The sequence below is a fragment of the Panthera pardus genome, unplaced genomic scaffold, assembly GCF_024362965.1.
Source record: "Panthera pardus isolate Hobbes unplaced genomic scaffold, ASM2436296v1 HiC_scaffold_11, whole genome shotgun sequence".
Lineage (NCBI taxonomy): Eukaryota > Metazoa > Chordata > Mammalia > Carnivora > Felidae > Panthera > Panthera pardus.
This window is the reverse complement of record NW_026526666.1, coordinates 40,382,926-40,400,702: the sequence shown is the minus strand read 5'-3', so window position 1 is coordinate 40,400,702 and position 17,777 is coordinate 40,382,926.

The window sequence follows — 17,777 nt, the reverse complement described above, 5'->3', positions numbered from 1 at the left end:
TCCCTAGCGGGCTCCATGCTGTCAGCACAGAGCCTGATGGGGCGGGGAGGTGCTTGTTCTCAGGAACCATGAGATCATGACCTGAGCCAAAATCAAAAGTCGGATGCTTAACTGACTGAGCCATCCAGACACCCCAAATTGGACATTTTATACAAAGACTTAACACAGGTTGGAGCCACAATTTTATTGTCCATTGTTACATGTTTATAATCAACTAGCAAGTAAATAAATATTTATTTGGTTTTAGCCTCTCAGCTTAATTTCCTTGCAGTTCTATATGTTTGCTTTCATTTTATATTCTCTGTCTTTTGGGCCAGAACTACTTTTCCCCAATCTTACTTTGTAAGCAATATTTAAAAACAAGCTACTTCAGTAAACTTTCTGCATTTCTCAGTCAGATCTTGGGATCAGATGTAAAGCCACAAATTCAGTTTCTCACACTACACATGTAATCTGTTTATTATAATAGCTTACCTTATATATATTTTGTTGTTGTCAAACGTCAGTGAATACGTTTTAGGAGATTGAATGCTTTTTCTGTATTTAGTAAAATTGCAACAATGTTTCTGCTAGAAAAATATACTAGTCAATGCATTTATTTTATTAAACAACAAAAAATATCATGTAGTTATTTTAAATTTCCTGGTAACTAATAAATACTAACTTAACTGAATAAATGTAATTTGGTATCATATTTTTTTTCTCTCTTTGTTAAGTGTGAACTCTAGAAGTTGGTGAAAAGAACTTTATTAGGTCTTGAGCCTGTTTTCTACAGTGCCTGTAAGAGTATCAGTCTAGTCTTGGTTCAAGAAATGCACACTATTTTATTTAATAAAGAAACAAATACAGGTAATCCCCATAAGTCACTGTGACCATGCCTACCAGTGAAATTTTATTTGTTACCCCAAAATTGATACTTGAGGGCTTTCAGATAATTTGCACGTATGTGCAGAGTGGCCAAAATTTGAATCATTTGACCATGCATGTTCCCAGCTGAGGTTGAACAAGCAAAGCTCTGCCTTCTTGTTTCAGATTTTATACTGTAAGTTTTTATTGTGTAGTGTATTTAGTGCCATATTATTATTATTATTATTACTTATTTATTTTCTGTTTAAAATGGCTCCTAAACATAGTGCTGAAATGCTGTTTAGTGTTCCTAAATACAAAAAGGCTATAATGTGCTTTGTGGAGGGAAATATGTGTGTCGGATAAGCTTTATTCAGGGATGACTTAAACTGAGTTCTTAAAGTGCGTTCAACGTTAATGAATTAACAATATGGTCCATCTAGGAAAAGGAAGAGAAACTTCGCCAACCTGTACATGAGACCATTCCAGAAAGTGGTAAAGTAATATCTACAATGTGTGATGAAGCTATGGAAAAGATGGAAAAAATGGTTAACTTTGTCATTTCAACTGATTAAAAAAGCACAGTGCCTGACATTGTCATTAGGCTGAAAGCTAAAGGAATTTACGGTCCTGTTAACCAGGATCAGGAGCATGGTAAACCCTTCTCTAATTGTGCCGGTTGGCTCAAAGCTTCAAAAGGTAACATGGGATGAAAAATGTTAAACTTATAGGTGAGACGGTTTCTGCAGATCATGAGGCTGTGGAACATGCCTACTATATGTGTTATGCAGGCAAAGGATTATGTAGAAGAGCAGGTTTTCAGTGCCGATGAGACTGGCTTGTTTCACAAGGAATTTGGCACATGACCCATATAACACAAATGGTGTTTGGGTTGAGGAAATGTTGCGATCAAAGACTTGCCATCATGCTGTTTCTTCTGCCTGGAATGCATTTGCTATCATTCCCTTGTGGCCTGATTAATAATTTCTAATTCTTTAAAACTTCCCTGACTCCTGCCCCTGTCCCATTTCAAATGGAATTGTTTATCTCCTCTTCTTTGTTCTCATAATAAACCCTCTTTATCATAGATTGCAACACATTGTATTAAATATGTATATATGTATTATATACATATATATCAGACTGTGAGCCCATGTATGGCACAGAAACTGTATATTAATTATAATTGTATGCCATTGTCTCATAGAGTACTTGAAACATTTTAGTTTACTAATAATTGTTGAAAAGATAAGTAAATAAATCAATATGGCTATTAGAGCAGATAACATCATATGTGTATAATTTATACAACACAAAATCATAGTAAGTCCAATAATAGTCAAGCCCGACAATATTTAATACAGCTGATAATATTGAAGAGACCTACCTGCTCATAGAATTTATACATCTGGAGAACTTTATAAACTTTAGAATTTAATGTTTTCAACTAGATATTGAATGCTTATGGTTTTGTTCCTGCAGAACTGATAAACGAAACCACAGGAATAACTTCTAAAACATTCTGTAAAATTAACAGAGCTGGCTTCTTGATAAACTTGAAGAAATTTCTAACTTGCTTATACATTATGCTAAGGAAATACTACTCAAGAACATTTGTTTAAATGAGAAATAAGGACCTGAAGCAGGTACTATTATGATAATTACACAACACTGTGTCCTGAGTCCTGATTCATAAAAAAGTAAATAATAATAATAATAATGCAACAATGAACTTCTACCTTGAAGAATGAAGCAAGGAGATCCAAACCAGACATTATATCAACCCTTTCTGTAGCAATGGCGTTTTGCAAAGATGTCCATACACAGCAGTCCTACATCCTGTATTAAAATTTAAAAGTTTGAAAACTTAAGATTTATTTAAAATTCCAATATATTTGTAGCCTCATATCTTACCATTAATGTTGCAGTTTTCTAAGACTTATTTCTAGCTTTCCTCTTTTCTTTGTTACCATGTGTTTTTTCCCATGCCCACTTCTTCAATTACCCCTTAAAAGAAAACGATTCTCCAATGTGTATTTATCTCTATCTCTCATCTACTACCTAGGCCTTTATGTTCAACTGCTAATGAAGCCTTTTTGGATTTATCAAAAACATCTCAAAATCAGTATTTCTAAACCTACAATCATATTTTTATTTTCAAATTGGTCTTCTGGGTGGCAACACTCAATGCACAGCACCACCATGCATTTAGACATGCAAATCTGGTCTAAGAGCCTGTTTTGTCCCTTTCCATGTCTCCAATGGCTTCTTAATTGGATTTTCAATCCACCTCTCTCAACTTTCAGTATACTAGTCTAAAGCAAGATACTATGAACTCACTTCTGGAATATTATAAAAGCCAACATCACTTTTGTCCCACCAACAAATGTTTACATCTACATTAGACTTCTCCAGATAGATAGAACCACTAGGATGGATATGTGTGTATATGTACATATACATAGGTATAGATATAGATATAAATATAAGTAGAGATAGAGATGGGAGAGAGAGAAGGAAGGAAGGAAAGAAAGAAGGAAGGAAGAAGGGAGGGAGGAAGGAAGGAAGGAAGGAAGGAAGGAAGGAGAGAGGGAGGGAGGGAAGGAAAAAGGAAGGAAGGAAGGAAGGAAGGAAGGAAGGAAGGAAGGAAGGAAGGTAGAAGGGAGGGAGGGAGGGACAAAGGGATGGGCTGATGAGATTACAGAGGCTGGCAAGTCCTAAATCTGCCAGGTTTGCTGCAGACCCAGAGAGGACCTGAAGCTACAGTTCAAGTCTGAAGACTGCTGTCAGCATTTCTTCCTGTGTGTGGGAGGCCATTTTTTTGTTCTATTCAGGCCTTCAACTGATTGGATGAGGCCCTCTCACCTTATGGAAGACAATCTGCTTTACCCAAAGTCCACTGATTTAAATGTTAATCTCATCCAAAAATACCCTCACAGAAGTATCCAGAATAACAGTTGACCATGTATCTAGGCACTGTGGCCCAGCTAAGTGGACACACAAAATTAATCATCACAATATTACAGTCAGAGTTATACTTTTGTATCAGAGATTCAGTCATGTCACCCTTAGTGAGGTTCCTATTGGCCTGGCAGCTGCTTACTTCAGCTTCATTGAACAGCACCCCTCTGCCTCTAATGACATCTCCGCTGAACCTTCTCTGATCTGCCCGGATATGTCAAATCTCCCCAGTCTATGTAGCACTATTTACATTTCATGTGGAACACTGACCACACTTGAAAATTTATATTATTTTGGTAGTGATTTGATGTTATCTTTTAAGCTCTATGAGAGCAGAACCAATGTCTAGTTTTGCTTCCATCTGTATTTTGCTCATCACAGTATTTCAAGCACAAAGCCTATCAAAAGTAATAAATCTTGTTGAATGAATGGATGAGAATCAGAAGAATGACCAAATGCTCAAGCACATTTCTTTAGTGAATTTCAAAGTGATAACCACAAGAACGGACACACACCATGAAAAGTATGTGACAACTAAAGAGTTATCTCAATAACACACAGCATGTTGTACTACCGCTGTCTGAATGCTTCTTTAAATTCTCTTAGTATCAACTCTCAAGATATTGAATATCCTGAATTTTTCCCCCTGGGTATTTTTTCACCCTCACTTTTTCTTTTAATGTATCCCTACACGTATCCTCTATAAAGGTATTATTATCAACAATTTTCTAGATTAGAAAAATCAGTTTAGTCCAGCACACATAACTTGATCAGGAACCTATCCCTATTCAGACCTGGGAAATTACTGTCACCCAAGTTTTCCCAACATCCCAGCTGTGGAGGGATCCTTTCTTATCTGGAGATTGCCAACAAATGGGTTTTTGATGCTTACAGCATACTGAGTATTCAGAGAGTACACAAAGCCACAGGCTAGAGAATCCTAGTAAGCAACTTTATTGGTAAATGCAAGAAAGAAAACTCTTCTGTAGACATTCAGACTAAAGGGATCTGAGCATCAGGAAGCTTTAACACCGAATTCTAGAATTTGAGCCAAGGAAGCAACATGAAGAGGAAGTTATACAGTGTGAGGCTTTAAAAGACAAAAGGCAAATACTGTGGTCTAGAAATCAAAATAATGTAAAGAAACAAAGGCCATAGTAAAGAGGATAAGCTAGATAATAAAGATAAAGAAAAGCAAAGACTATTAAAGAAGACTAACAAGACTAACAGGGAAAAGCTAAGTACCTGTTACCTTCTAATAGAAAACACAAGGAGTCGTGAGAGAAAAATGAGGCAATCATAAAGTAAAAGCTAAAGAAAGGAAATGAGGAATAAGTATTGATACCTTTCATGAAGGAAAGCAATATCCCTATTTTGCATTAGAAGGAAGATAAGGATTAAGTTTTTTCAGTATAAAATCAGCAATGAGAAGGAAACATATGTCAAAAAAGAAGCTGCCAGTAATGATGTTATTATTAGAAGATTCTCTTTTAATGTTACAAGTTCTGATTAAGATTCTTCTCCTTGACCAACCTCTACTCTGACTCTTCTGACCTCTCATCTCAAGTAGGCCTTGATTTTTGGTTTCCCATATTCATCTCTACATTGTCAAATGTTAGCAAGAATCCTCCTAAGTCAGTTTAGCCAGAATCCCTGATCCTTTATTTTTGATTAACCTGGAGATCTGATCGTCAGGTCTCTTACCCTCCAGCATTCCCCAGTGATATCTGGTCACCCCAGCCTGCCTTTGGCAAGAATCTTTTAGGTCAGTTTAGCCAAAATCCCCTTTCCCTGTTGTTTCCTTTTAGTAATTTTCCATCCATCCTCAACCTGCTACTTGGTTATGAATTCCTATTTTCCTTGTTTTATTCAGAGTTGAGCCCAATCTCTCTTCCTTGCTACAAAAGCCCTCACACTGTACCAGCCCTTCTGTACACCTATCACAATAGCTCCCTGGAATAAAATATGCCTTACTTATTACATCACACTATTTTTTTAATGTTTATTTATTTTTGAAACAGTAAGAGAGACAGAGAATGAGTGAGGGAAGAGCAGAGAGAGAGGGAGACACAGGAGCTGAAGCAGGCTCTAGGCTCTGAGCTGTCAGCACAGAGTCCAATGTGGGGCCCAAACTCATGAACCACGAGGTCATGACCTGAGCTGAAATCAGACGTCCAACCTAATGAGCCACCCAGGTACCCCTGCATTACATTATTATATAGAAATAGTAAGAGATAAGTATATCCAACTTGTATTCATAGGGCTGGGATTACCAAAAATAAAAAAGAACATCCTCTAACTCATAAATCTATTATGTTCCACAAATTACTTTGTGAAACATTTCTTGGAATGAAGAATATATTTTTAGTGTAAATAATATATATTAAATAGAAGTTAACTTCCCAGATGAAACTCTCCAAATATATTTGTCCTAAAATGGAAGCAAAACATTAGTTTTGCTGGGGCGCCTGGGTGGCTCAGTCGGTTGAGCGTCCGACTTCGGCTCAGGTCACGATCTCGCCGTTCGTGAGTTCGAGCCCCGCGTCGGGCTCTGGGCTGATGGCTCAGAGCCTGGAGCCTGCTTCCGATTCTGTGTCTCCCTCTCTCTTTGCCCCTCCCCCGTTCATGCTCTGTCTCTCTCTGTCCCAAAAATAAATAAACGTTAAAAAAAATAATAATAAAAAACATTAGTTTTGACATGTCACCATTAGACTCTGTTATCACTAGTATTATATTATTATTTACTCAACTGAATAGTGATGTTTGAGGACACAAGATTAAATCTGAAGAGAGTAAGGAAGTAGAAGAAAACATCTTGATTAATCTAAATGGAATTTGAGTTTGAAGAATTTTAAGATACATTAGAGGTTGGAAACTCTGAAGTTTAATTTTATCTAACTTTAGAAATTTTGATGAAAGTATTTATTAAGCAACAACCATGTGCCCACATTTATCCTGGGTGTGAGCAATCCCAGGTTGAGTACTTGGCCCCCGCCATTAAAGAACCCAAATCTACTTATAACTTCTGTTTTCTCCATAGAGATGTATTATGAATTCTACTCTTTGGCTTATGACTTAGGCTGTTTCATGGCATGTAGCTGTCAGAAGAGAAGACAAAGAAGAAAGAAGAGGCGGAAAAAGTTGTGTGTGTGTGTTAAGTGGGTGAGTGTTGGGCTAGAAAGGAAAAAAGGAACGGAACTGTATCAGTTTTCTAGGGTTGCCATAACAAATTACCAGACCTGGTGGCTTAAAACAACAGAAATATATTCTCTCATATTTAAGATCACAAGTCTAAAATGCATGTATCAATGGGGCCACACTCCCTTCAAAAGATTTAGGAGACATTTCTTTCTTTCCTCTTCCAGCTTCTGGTGTCTCTGGGTATTCCTTGACTCCTGAAATCACCATTCCAATCTCTGTCATTGTCTTTGCATGGCCTTGGCTCTGTCTCTTATAAGGACACCTGTCATTGGATTTAGGGCTGACTCATGTTATCCAAGAGGATTTAATCTCAAGATCCTTAACCTAATTGTGTGTTTTAAGACCCTTTTTCCAACTAAGGTGACATTTACAGGTTCTGGTGGTTAGGTTATAGACATATCTTTCAGAGGGGCCACTATTTAACTCACTAGAGGAGTTAAAACTGGAGTCCTTCATATATGAGGACACCGATTGTAGTGGAGGGATCAGCTAAGTTTAGGAAAGAAAAACACCAAGATAAAAAACAAAACAATGAAAGGGCTTCGGGAAAATAAAGAGACCAGGAGAGAAGGAAGAGGCAGACTTTTATCTGTAATTTTTGCTTGGTGTTACAATTGGACAAGAACACTGAATTTCACAGGATTGAAAATGAGGTTTTAAAGGATGCATAGTGTTTTGGGGATGGATATAAAAATTATAAATGTGCCTAGTCGGTTTTTCCTCTATACTGGAGTATATATTTAAATATCAGGGATTTGCTCATTTTGGAGTATCTTTGAAGTAAAACAAAAGTTTTTCAAATTAGCTGATTATCAATCAGAATCTCTAGGAAGCTTAAAAATAAGAATCTGTAGATATTCCCTCTAACTCTATTGAATCAGTTGATCTCAAAGCTATATGGGCAGGAGAATCAGCGAAATATAACATGTCGACAATGTGTCCTTCGAAATGGGTTAGCCCTGCTTCTTTCCTAAGAGTAAATACAAATATAACTGTGCTTTTTGGCAACGTCATTTGAAACTTCTAAGTCTTGTGTCTCTTAGCAGTAAGCAAGTGCCAGGTAGTTTTATATATGGAAGCACTAACTAAATCAAGTATTTTGAACAAAGACAGCTAAAAGGCATTTCTCAATTGAAAGAACCAGGTTTTCTCAGGGAAAGTGACCACTTTTTTGTGGAGAGATTTTATGTTTTAAGGAAACTTGGAATCTGTATCAGTTTTTGGAGGCATATTATAGTAAAGTTCCCTTAGAAAGAAAAAACACGAGCTAAAGAAATGCATATCTTCCCTGTGTGTCCTTTTCTTCCCTCTTACATTGGCATTAGCAGCCTTATCCATAGCAGAAGCATTTGCAACTACACAGCAGGGACCATCCTCAGTTTATATTACACTTGACTCAGCACTCTACAAAGCCCATGTGTTTTCAAATGCTTTTCCATAGAATGGCCATCAGCTTTCAAATATGTGCAATCTGCAGGCAAATTGCACATGGTTAATTTTAATTGAAACAGATTAAATATTAGCTCCATGAAAATAAACATGTGAACACAATGTCATATTAACATTTGTCTCAATTTGTACAGTGAGATGTGAAACACTTTCTTCTTTAGAACTTGACAAAGCACTCAGGGCTACGGTGTAAAACTTCAAGGTAGTGCTAACCCTCTACAGACACTAGACTGCAGCAGAACTATCCTCAAAAGGAAGGTTTTAAAAAGACACAGATGAATACGTTATTGAAAGTAGGTTGAGGAGGAATTCTTCTTGATGGAATGCTTCTGTGGCCTCTTAAAAAAAAAGATTGGATTCTGTTTCTTTAATTAATACCCACTATGTTTAGTTGCATTTGTAATGTGTGAATCCCCAAAAGGCTTCCACTCGGAATTACAAACTATATTTCTTCTTCTTGCTTCAAATTCTTCATAGTAAATTGAGGTGGATGCATCTCTGTAACACCCTTGCCACTTGCTCGTCTCGTAGATATTTGAACCAATAGTAGCTGACCTAGAGTTGGGAGAAGAAATTGGAGAAACACTTTGGCAGCTGGCCCAACCATATTTATAATGGGGAGAATCTAAGCTCCAGAGAGAGGAAAAGGATGGTAAAAGTACTGTCTCATGGGCACCATGGAATGAGATTCCCTCCACTGAAATGCATTTGAAGGAAACTGAAACTGAACATCGCTGGACTCTAATCCTCATAGGATTGGCAGCTATAGAGTATCATATAAAAAGAGAGGCAAGCCAACCTGTTGAATTACCATTGATTTAGCAGGATATTAAGAAGCATTGCATTGTGTACGTATGGTTGTGCATGCGTACATATATACATGCACGTGTGGAATTATTTTAATAGACAATAGTGAAAGTATAAATGGGAAAATAAATTAATATGGAGAAGTAATATAAAGATATAAAAAGGGGTATCAGCCAAAGAAAGAAAGAAAGAAAGAAAGAAAGAAAAGAAAAGAAAAAAGGAAACCTGCTTATTTGCCTATTTCTCTCCTCTTGCCCCAACAAATTGAACCTAAATTCTGGTGTCTGATGTCTGATGTCCTCTTGATAACTGAATCCTAGAAGATGTACTTTGAAAGACTTGGATGTTAATCTGATACTAATTCAAGCCTTTGAGTTCAAAAATTGGATTGGAAATCTTTTAAGAGCAGGCTTTCTCATGAGATTTCCATTACTTCTATTCTTACTGATAAGCCACAGGTATCAGAGAAACATCCATTTGTGTGCTATCTTTGGATCCTTCACTACAAGAGAAGAGGTACAGAAAAAAAGATGGAGTTTGCTTTGATTCAAGTTTCAGAGGAAACTTTCAATCAATTCGAATTTTGTCTGAAGCCACTCTACTATAATAGCTTAAAGTCTTTATTAGATCCTCGTATGATGTTACCTTCAGTGTAATATGCCAGCTTCAAGTGAGAGAGTTGATCTGTTCTAAAGGATAGGATCTCATTCTGGCTCAGTTCCTGACCTATGAAATTGACCTTGGATGAGTAATTAATTTACTTTATTTCTCAGTTTCCTTACCTCTATAGTGAAGCTAATTACTTTAAAGAAGCATATTCTGTAACATGATTTGAGTTACTTGATTAAAGTTGACCTTTACATATGTAATATTATTATTAATACTTATAAAACAGTTCTATGTATGCTGGCTGTGATATCACTTTTCACTTTTCAAGTAGAGTAGCTCGTCAGAAGAACTAGCTGTATGAAAAGGGAATATGCAGAAGTGTTTGGTTCCACATGTCCTATGAGACATACACATAAGCCTCTTTCAGTGAGCACATAGGTACTTTTTTCATAAAGTGCTTGAGAAATACATAATCTTCTTTTTTCCTTCCCTGAACATGATTCTTCCAGTGACACTAATTTTCTATCAGCAGAGGAGTTTTATTTGGCCACTGATATGATATAAATACCTTAAGGCTGAATTATGGCAATGGCCTATTTTTTCCCACTCCATGACCCGACGCCACACCTGCTCAGTAAAATTACAGTGACAAGAGAACAGTGTTTAGCTTATGTATGCTGCAAAGAAAGGACTCAAAATAGCTTTAAGTTTAACCGCACTGCGTCCTCTTGGAGATGCTAATTAATAGGGTTAAGATGATGAAACCCCCTTCCTGAAAATTATCTGTATATTTTAAATATAAATGTACACTGGAGGCAGAAATGTAAAAGGACTGCTGAAGTTTCTAATTCTGTAATAAAAAGGAACATTTTCCTCAATCAATTCCTACATCATAGGTTGTAAATAAAAATATCACTAAGGACACGTCTTCCTCAGAATGATGTACTCCCTGTAGTATGGCATAATGAGCCTGAATGTGCTACACGCACTGAATAACTAACAAGCTGATTGCGAATCCAGCTTTATAAAGCATGGAAGCAGGGTTTTTTTTTTAAGTCTCTTATATCAAAATAATGCACAGTTGCACAAGTTACTTTGTTGGTGTTCTCTTTGTGAAAGATAAAACTTAACATGCAGTCTGCTTTTCCACACAGTGTCTGCTTTATTTCCAAGATTTTTTTCTCCTCTAACATGGTATTCGACAGATAAAAATAAAAATAGAGAATGCAGTTTTGTGTTTACTTAAGGTCTAAATCTAAGACATTGGCATTCTGTTATGGTGTTTAAGAGGTGATACATTCTTTTGTAAAAGTTATGGCATACTTGTAGCTCTAAGCGAGTAGGAAAGACCTACAGTTATTTGCTAAGAGCAGGGAGTATATAGAGAAAGTGAGAGAGGCATTGAGATGTCTTTACTACATTGTCTGCCATGTTTAAGAAGTAACATATTGAAATAAAATGAAAAACAATGCCATTTGTCCTTAATTGTCATTGTGTATTTTCTATTGTTCAAATTGTTTTTAATTAAACATTACAGCTAATTTGACTCATCGTTTCTGTGGCAGAAATAAGCAGATATGAAATATAAAATGTTTGATCTGGTCATGCGGATCCTACTGATTATGCGTTAAGACCACCATATGGCCCTAGCCATTTGTCATGCCATTGTCAGCTACTATAAATATAAATATGCTACTATAGTGTGGATGCCCGCACACACAGACACATTTACTGTTAGAACACATTGTGTTAGCACAGAAGATTCATGCATGAAATAATTGAAAGAATAGAAATTACTGATTAGACAGACACAAAAAGTCTGAACTCATTTTATATTTACTATTTTCAGCAAATCCTCACTGAGCACCTAATATGTGTTTGGTGTGTTGTAGGTATTACAATAAAGGCAGTGACTAAAAAACGGACCCTGCTTTTATGGAACTCAGATACCAGGGGAGGAAACTGACAATATAATACATAAATAAACAAAATCAACACTGTGTTGTATAGTAGGAGACATATATTATAAGGCTAAGAAAATAGATAAGCAGAAAGAGTACCCATTACAACTTTAGACAAGATGATCAGGGAAAACTTCAGTGAGAAGTTATATTTGTTTCCTATTGTTCCTGTATCAGATGAGCACGAACTTAGTGGCTTAAAACAATACACATTTATTGTTATAGTTCTAGAGATTGTTAGCCTAAAATCAAATTGTTGGCAGGGTTGTGTTCCCTCTTTGCCTTCATGGAAGAATTGGTTTCTTTATCTTTTCAGTTCCAAGAAGCTGCCTTCCTTCCTTGGCTTGAAACCCCTTCCTCATATCACTCCAACCTCTTGCTTCCATTGTCTTATCCCAGTACTTATTCTTATAAGGACCCTTGCAATTAGATTGGATCAACCTGGATAATCCAGCATAATCTCCTTGTCTCAAGATTCTTAACTATATTTTCAAAGTTGCTTTTCTTGTGTAAGAAAAATATTCACAAGTTCTAGGGATTACGACATTCATATCTTGGTTTGGGGGGATCATTAGTCAACCTACCAGAAAAGGTAAAATTTGGGTAAACATATAAGAGAAGAAAGCCATGGGTTAGACTAGTGAGGCCAGAAAGGTGAAATGTTATAAGGAGGAACATAAAATATCTAGGATATTCTTATGTGTCCATAGTCACATAAGAATTTTGCCTTTCTTGGGGTGCCTGGGTGGCTCAGTCGGTTGAGTGCCTGACTTTGGCTCAGGTCATGATCTCACAGCTCTGTGAGTTTGAGCCCACATCAGGTTCTGTGCTGATGGCTCGGAGCCTGGAGCCTGCTTCAGATTCTGTGTCTCCCTCCCTCTCTGCTCCTAACCCACTTCATTCTGTCTCTCTCAAAAATAAATAAACATTAAAAAAAATTTAAAAAAAGAAAGAATTTTGCCTTTCTCGTTGAATGACATAAGGACCCACTGATGGTTTTAAGGAAAGAATAACAGAATCTGTATATGTTTAACAGGATTACTCTAAAACAGGGTTGAAAAGTCTGAAAGAAGTCAATAGAAAAAACAGGAGACTCATCAGAAAGTTATTTTAATAATCTAGGTGAGAAATTATGATATCTTAGGTACCATAATGGCAGTGGTATACTTTATACCCTTTTTCAGTAGGGAAGAGTGTCTCAGAGCTGATATACAGTAGAAGTGCTGACCTTAACTAGAAAGAGAGACCATCCATTCTCACGATCTAGAAGTTATAGTTGTGTGGGTCCTGATGCAGATAAGAGGACACATGTAGAGGAGATAGTAAACCCTTATGGTGGTTTCAATTCTTTTGGTGATATAGGAAGGGAGATAGTTATCTGAGAGTGGATGGGGGAGGAGATGTTAGAGATTCCAGAGGAAAGAGAAACATATAAAGTAATTGTTTAGAAGAATAGGAGAGAGAAGGAGCAAGGGAATATAGTGCGATTGCCAGATAATATTAAGGACCTATGTATGTTAAGTGATCAAAATTTAAAATCTTGTCGATACGGTTGTATGTTTTCTCCTTCCAGTTTCGACTGGCTGCACCAGCACAGACACAAGAGTAGAGTCAGATCTAACGAGGTTTGTTCTTTTGCCAGGGAGTGTGTTAAACCAATAGAGATAAGCGAGGTAGGGGAGGGTAAAAGCAAGGCACAGTGATAATGATGTATCATGGGATATGATTTACATGAGAGGTAATGAGGACATGAAGAGGATGAGGAACAGTGAAAATGGTAGGGTTAATGGGTTCAAGGTGAAAATGGAAGTGAAGGATTATTGGAGTTGAGATACTAGAGACAAAGGCAAATAAAAGGGACAAGGCGGGTAGCAGAGGGTGGATTCTTTGAAACTGAAGTTGTGGAGGGTTTAAAGCTAATGACAATAAGGACAGCAGGATGACTGTGGCAGTGTGAGGCTGAACACTTGGGTAGAGACCCAGTTCATTGGAGGAGGCGAGGTCAAAGACCCAAGAGGTCGGGACATTGGGAAACTAATCTGTGTGAATATTGTGATCACCAGCATTGACCATCAATAAGAATAGTGTCAGAAAGAGTTACCAACGAGCCAGGCACTAACACATTTTGGGAGTGAGTGTCATAGTACATGCAGGATCAGCAGGTAGCTACAATGTGGAGGGCGGTGGATATTTTGGTCTGTAGTGAGATTCAAAGCCGAGATTTTTTTTTTTTTAAGTGAGGGAAAAAACTGTCAAGGAATTGTGTTCTAACAGATAAAGATTTGAGAGAGATTCTAAGAGAGAGGTACCATTACAGAATACGATTTCAGTTTGAGAAAGAAGGTGAAAAGAATATTCACAGAAAAGATTGGGATTAATGATGATTTTGGTGATGACAAAGCCCTTTAAAGTACACTTTCAATGAAGTGGGGTAAGCTTCAATAAATTTTAAAAAGATTGAAATCATATAGAATATATTCTCTGACCACAGAGGAATTAAATTTGGAATCAATTACGAAAAGATATATGGAAAATCTCTAAATAATTAGAAATGAAACAACACATTTATAAATAATTACAAGGGAAATTAGATAGTTTTTTTTACCCAAATACAATAGAAACATATACTATTAAAATTCGTGTGACAAAGATAAGTACAGGTCAGAAGGAAATTTGTAACTTTAAATGCTTGTATTAAAATAAAGGGAGAGCGGGGCTCCTGGGTGGCTCAGTCAGTTGAGCTTCTGACTTCAGCTCAGGTTGTGATCTCGCGGTCTGTGGGTTCGAACCCCACATTGGGCTCTGCGCTGACAGCTCAGAGCCTGGAGCCTGTTTTGTATTCTGTGTCTCCCTCTCTCTGACCCTCCCCCGTTCATGTTCTGTCTCTGTCTCAAAAATAAATAAAGGTTAAAATTTTTTTTTTTAAATAAAGGAAGGGGGCACCTGGGTGGCTCAGTCCATTAAGCATCTGACTTAGGTTCAGGTCATGATGTCGCCATTTGCGAGTTGGAGCCCGTCCTTGGGCTCTCTGCTGTCAGCATGAAGCCTGCGTTGGGTCCTCTATGCTCCTCTCTCTCTGCCCCTCCCCTGCTGGTGATCTCTCCCTCTGTCAAAAATAAATAAACATTAAAAGAAAAAAAAAAAGATTTGTGTTATCAATGATCTAAGTTTCCAATATAGGAAGAGAGGGAAAGAAAACTAAATTAAATCAAGATAAGTAGAAAGTCGATATTAATAATGGTCAGAAATCAATGAAAAAATAGATAAGCAAGAAAAAAAGGAACTAAAAGGCAAAAGTAAATACGAATAAGGTGGTCTTCATCAAAGTCAAATATTTCGTTTCCTCAACAAAAATCTAAACAAACTGATAGAAAATTGAAAATTGCTTTGTTAGTTTTTTTCAGTACATACATATTTTTGTAGTTTTTTATCCAGATGTATAAAGAAGTGAGAATTCAAAAACACGAAGACAAAAAGATACAATAAGCAATGAGTCAAAGATTAAGAATATATTTTATAAAAGAAGCTATATGGATGATCAGTAAGCACATAAATTATCTCAACATTTTTAGTAAATTAAAACTGCAGTGAAACACTACTACACACCCACCAAAATGGCTAATAAAATATATATTTTATTATGTGTATATATATATGTATATGTATATATATATGTGTATATGTATACACATATACACATGTGTATATATATATACACATATATATGTATGTATATATATACACATATATATGTATGTATATATGTATACATATATATACACACATGTGTATATATGTATATATGTATATATACAGGATATTTCTTATATCCATATATATGGATATCCATATATCCATATATATATTCTTATATCCATATATAAGGATATTTCTTATCCTTACCAAAACTTGATACTGTGTATATATAGACATATATACATATATATACATGTATATACATGTATATACATATATACATATATATTTATGTCTATATATATGTATATGTATATACATGTATATACATATATACATATATATATTTATGTATATATATATGTATATATATACACAGTATCAAGTTTTGGTAAGGATAAGAAATTACAGGAACTCAAGGATTGGTAAAGAGAGTGTAAAATTGTACACTTTGGAGAGCTGTTTTTACCTGATAAAGTTAAACCTACATTTACCACATGACTAAGAAATTACACTCCAAGTTATTAACCCAAGAGAAATAGAAACATATACCCACAAAAGATTTGTACAAATGTTCATAGACATATTAAAAAAAGATGTCAAATGAATGGATAAACAAACTATAGTAAACTCATACTATGTAATGTTACCTAGCTATGAAATGATATCCATCACTAATGGATGCAACAATATGGGAGGCTCACAAAACCATTCTGACTGAAAGTAACCAGACTCATAAGACTACCTACTATGAGTTGCAATGTATGAATTAGAAAACAGACAGGACTAATTTATAATAATTGAAGTAAGATCAGTGATTTTATGCAGAGAGAAATCGGTATCATTTGGATGGAGAAGGGTAAGGGAACTTTTTGGGATAGCAGAAATTCCTATATTGATTAGGACAGTGGTTACACGGTAGATGTAGTTGTATAGCCCATCAATCATTTATATCAATTATACTTCAATAAAGTTAAAAATGAATTGCTTAATACCTGTAATTTTATTGTATATCAAGGAACTGGCAAAAGATTAATATTTTTGTTTTAAGAAAACTAAAGCACCATTTTTTGTTTTGTGCCCTTTATAATTCTGGTGTTTGGGTAACTTGAGATGATGGCTAGCTTTGTTTAATATCTTATGGCATTTTCACAACTGATGAAACATAATTATTAAGAACATTCCCAATAACTTGATAAAGCAGATTAGCTTTTAATGACAATATGTCCTTTGGTTCGAAGATATGTCTAAAGGAAATTTAACAGGTCCGGATTTTTTTCCTTGTTCTCCCTTGGTGGCTAATGCACCTTAATTAAGTTTAATCACAAAGTTTGTCATAATGACAAAAATGTATACTCATCTGTTCTTCATCTCCAGGCCACCCTTTCCATCTTAAGTGAAAAATAAAATTAGTTTCTGTTTTAAGAAGTAGGGAGTAGAGGCAAATAAGATGATTGAATAAAGCATTGTGTTCTGTGTACATGTCTTGGTACATGGTATATTTAAATTAAGTTAAAGAGCCTTTATTGTTCTTGGCCCAATGACAAAGTATAACCCTGAATAATTATTTTTCTTTCCAAAACAACTTTATTTTTCAAGAGTTATTGCCATTCCAATAGTTTGCTTTTGCTTTTGATTTTTTTAAGTTTATTCATTCATTTTGAGGGAGAGAGAGTGGGGGAGGGACAGACAGTGAGGGAGAGAGAGAGCCCCAAGCAATCTCCCACTGTCAGTGCAGAGCCTGATGCGGGGCTCCATCTCAAGAACCATGAGATCGTGACCTGAGCAGAAATCAAGAGTAGGGTGCTTGACCTTAATCGACTGAGCCACCCAGGTGCCCCTGTTTAAACTTTCTGTTGGTTGCACATGATTGTCTTCCTTTTATAGCCTTCTTTCTCTTCTTATCATCAACCAGTCCCACAGTGGTGGTGGGTACGGTATTGGAACGAGACTACATGGTCTTCTGGATCTTTTTGGTGGTAAAAAGCCATGTTTCTTTTGCTTGTATCTCACAAACTGTTTTCTTCATTTTATTTACTGAGGCTAATCTGTCCTTAAATGAATGAGATCACATTTAGCCCCGCCTGCCCTGAGCATTTGTTGTTCTCTCTTTTCAAAACATTTCCTTTCGTCTCTAAATATAGCTGCAAAGTATTTCCTTAGTATCTTGGGGAAAAAAAAAAAATCAAATAGGAAGAGATTTATTTCTATTTTTACTGTTAAGTAAATCTCTTAGGATTAATGAGA